The following is a 4,050-nucleotide window of genomic DNA, read 5'->3' on the forward strand; positions in this document are numbered from 1 at the left end:
TGGGCAACGAAGACTGTTTGGTTAACCAAACCTGAAAGTCTCAAAGCTTTTGAGTTTGGTCACTTAGTTGACATAGACTTGTTCAGTCGACTGAGCACTTAAATCCCAGTTTGTGCGATTTTTTTTGGTTTTAACTATCATTTTATTCGAGAAGTTTTCAAATTCTTTTACTGTTTAGAGAGTCTATCCATAGGTGTTAGGATTTCTCTTTAAACCTTATTCTCATTTCTCTTCTATAATTAGGAGAGATCTATGAGAGAAGTTAATTAAACAAAAACACAACTAGATCGGAGTTAAGCTCTTGAGTTTTTCCATCATCATGTCATTTTCTCTGATCCATTTTGTAGTAATATTATTAGCTATAGAGAGAGAGAGAGAGAGTTATTCTACTTTATTTCTATTTTTACAAAGATTTCTCGTTGTAAAATCTTAAAACGGCTCAGGTGAAAATCCCAGGCATAGTATTACGATAGTGAGCTCGCTTTTCTGTTTAAGAGATTGTAATATGAAAGCATTGAATAAAAAGACATAAGCTCAAGTAACTAAGCTTTCCGAAAGTGGAGTAGGGACCAAGGTCGTCGAACCACTATAAATTTATGCCTCTTGTGTGGTTTGATTTTCTCTTAACTCTACTGATACTTAATTATACATTTTTTATTACAACTGTAGTCAATACCAAACTTTGATGAAAATAAACAAAAGTGATAATGTAAAATAATTTCCTTTTCTGTTTAAGTAATAAAAGGAGAAATTTTCTTATCGAAGCATAATGTCATTTCACGGAAGCACATGCATCTTTAAGATAGTATTGTTTTAAATAGTAAAATTGTTAACCACATTTACTTTTTTATTATATATTTTTACTATGTGGAAGATGAGACGATTGGGTGTAAATTATGGAGGTTGGAACTAATACTAGAAGTTTTGTTACGTAAAAATGGAGCTTCATTACGTAAACATAGAGCTTCGTTATTTAATAATGGAGATTCGTTGTTGTTAATCGTGTAGAAATGGAGGGATGACAAATATATTAGTAGCTTAAATGTGTAAAAATGGAGGAGAGAGCAAAACACCTATAGCGGAAGTTTCATAGAGAAGGAAGATGCGTGTACAAATGATGAAGTAAGCTTCATTGAGAAATTTTATGTAAAACTGTCTGTACCATTTGTTATGTAATAGATTTCAGGTCTAGATAACAATTCCCAAGACAAACCAGACAAGATTGAGGGTATTTCGGTCTTTTGGTAAGGTGTAAGGTTAAAATGCCAATTTAAAATAGTTGGGGCCTGAAATCCTAACTTGGGAAAATTAGGAGCCCGAAGCACTAAAAACCTCATTTAGCAACTTGTTTCTCGATTGTGATTGGTTCCTTGTGATGACAAAAGTTTCATAGCCTTTTTTAACTTCTTTAGATCATTCCTAGGCTTTTAGATTGCTTTCCAATGTCCTACAACATTCATAGATATAAAAACAATGCATATAGGTTAAAATTAGATAAAATCTCGAAACTTGCCTAACTTTTCAAAAATTAACAAAATACCTTTGATTCAAACATGTACTTTTGAACCTTAGTCTTCGCCTCCCTATTCTTCTACAAAAACTATGATCCTTCAACTGATTTCTTTTGTGTAGGTTTACCACGGGCTCCTAAAATGAACATTATTAGCACTAGTTAAGATTTTCTATTTCTACCATTTACAAAAAGGTCCTCTTAGATAAATTATACTTCTTTATGTAATTAATTGAGGTAAACAATTCATTTGGATTTTGTTTCCTAGTAAAAATCATTGGCAAAATGCAAAACTTCTACAGAATTTACAACATTTTTTAAGAAGAAGTCATAAAAAGGTAAATAATTCAATTCAAACTTACATATGTTCCAAATTTCTCAAATTCCCCAGCTCTAAAGGAAGTAGTCCTGAGAAGTTGTTTGAACAAAAAAAAAATTTAACCATCCAAATAAATATGATGGATTGACTATTAGCTATAACTTTGACATTCCAAAAAATAATGATTGATCAGTACGGTAATGCATCTCAAGGTCCTCATACTATCCAAGAGGCAATTCATTAATCAAAAGGTCTTGAAGACAAGCTGTTGAGTGTATATTTTCCTCCACTCTCGGGTGTGTCATACCCCAGTTAAGCCCTGTGACCCTCTTATATTCTTAGTTCTTCCCTTCTCCCACATATCGGTCTTTTGGAGTAGTTGGTTAGTTAACATGGTATCAGAGCACTAGGTTCATATAGGTCACGGGTTCGAATCTTTCCACCCTTATGGGTGAGGGGGAGTGTTGAGTGTATATTTTCCTCCACTCTTGGGTGTGTCATATCCCAATTAAGCCCTATGACCCTCTTACATTCATAGTTCCCCCCTTCTCCAAAAGATCGGTCTTTTGGAGTAGTTGGTTGGATAACACAAGCATTGATGATCACCAACATATATGATTCCAAGCAAACTTGTAGCTAATATAGGACTTGCACTAGTGGTTCAAATTTGTACCCAAAAAAAAAAACACAAAAAAACCAGCAACAAAGAGAAAACCAAAAAGTCGGAATTAGGAATAGCTTACAGTGAAATTAGATTTTTAAGGTTTCCGAGTTCCTTGGGAAGGTTTCCTGAAAATGCATTAATGCCAATAGTCCTAATGACATCTAGAAATATAGAAAAGTTAGCAAAAGAGAAATACATGTCTATATATATATATATATATATATATATATATATATATATATATATATATATATATATAAAATGCATTAATGCCAATAGTCCTAATGACATTTAGAAATATAGAAAAGTTAGCAAAAGAGAAATACATGTCTATATATATATATGGGTCAGGTTCAAAGGACAACCATTTCTACACACATATAGACAACGTGTTTTGTCTTATATGGGCAAAAATGTTTGGAATGGACTGATTTTTTGTGAGGATGATCTCTGTAATGAGGAGATCATCCTGCCAAAAATCAGCTCATTATGAAACTTCTAGACCGTCCAATTTTTGTTGAATATTATAGACCGTCCAATTTTGTAAATCAATTTGATGGGGTTACAAGTTTTGGAATGGGATGATTTTTTGCCAGGATGATCCCCTCATCACAGAGATCATCCTCACAAAAAATCAGTCCATTCCAAACATTTTTGCCCATATAAGATAAAACACGTTGTCTATATGTGTGTAGAAATGGTTGTCCTTTGAACCTGACCCTATATATATATATATATTGTGGTGCATATTGGTAATCAAAACAGGTCCTTAATAATGAGTTTTAGATCAAAATGGAAGCAAACATACATGTATTGCATGCCAATTAAACTTCCAATGAAAGCAGGAAGGGGCCTGTTAAGTAATTTTGAGACAAATTCCTGCAAGAAATAAAGGAAACAAAATTAATAAATAGTGGTATTTAAAATGTGAATGACACAATGGTGGTATTTTTTTTATTTTGTTTTTGGCTAGGCAAGTGAGATTAGTGTTCAACAATAGTAGGTGAAGGGCGGGTTTTGAACCTAGGCCGTGGTATCAAAACTCACAAACTTCAACCAACTTAGAACACTGGAACCTTCAAGTATTTGTACATAAAAGGTAAGTGATATTGCGAATGGGGTAAAAGAGTATTCTTACAGATTGCCGAGGGTTGTCAAATTCCTGAGCTCTTCTGGAAATGCTCCAACAACGTTCATGGCATATACTTTCCTTTGAAAGAAAAAAAAAGATGGAAATGTAGACAAATATAATGATGAGTCATGGATCGGACTTAGTCAAATAATTCATACCTTCTATGACCGGTAAAATCCTTTAAAATAAGTTTAACTAGATTAAAAAATACATATTTATATTTTAATAATAATTTAATATTAAACAAGATCAATAACTTTTCAATCACAAAACATCATTCTTTATAAAATAAAAACATTGAAATTTTAGAAGTTAATTTATTCATACTAGTGGGTCGGGTGACATGCGCATTTGCACATGATTTACAAAAAACAATATTTATACAAGTAGAATTGTCTTTATAATTATTATATACTTTTTTTATT

The 4,050-nt window shown here is 32.3% G+C and overlaps 1 long non-coding RNA gene across 1 annotated transcript; it reads right to left on the reverse strand.

The window, feature by feature from the left end:
- Positions 1 to 862: 862 nt before the first annotated feature.
- Positions 863 to 3,703, reverse strand: LOC147380697 (uncharacterized). Its single transcript, XR_015175169.1, has 6 exons — positions 3,632 to 3,703; positions 3,302 to 3,372; positions 2,573 to 2,654; positions 1,873 to 1,918; positions 1,541 to 1,647; positions 863 to 1,447 (listed from the first exon to the last, which is right to left on the reverse strand). It is a non-coding gene; the product is annotated as an uncharacterized LOC147380697 (long non-coding RNA).
- Positions 3,704 to 4,050: the final 347 nt, after the last annotated feature.

This window comes from Akebia trifoliata, unplaced genomic scaffold (genome assembly GCF_017979445.1).
Source record: "Akebia trifoliata isolate Shusen 1 unplaced genomic scaffold, ASM1797944v1 Contig01096, whole genome shotgun sequence".
Classification (NCBI taxonomy): Eukaryota; Viridiplantae; Streptophyta; class Magnoliopsida; order Ranunculales; family Lardizabalaceae; genus Akebia; species Akebia trifoliata.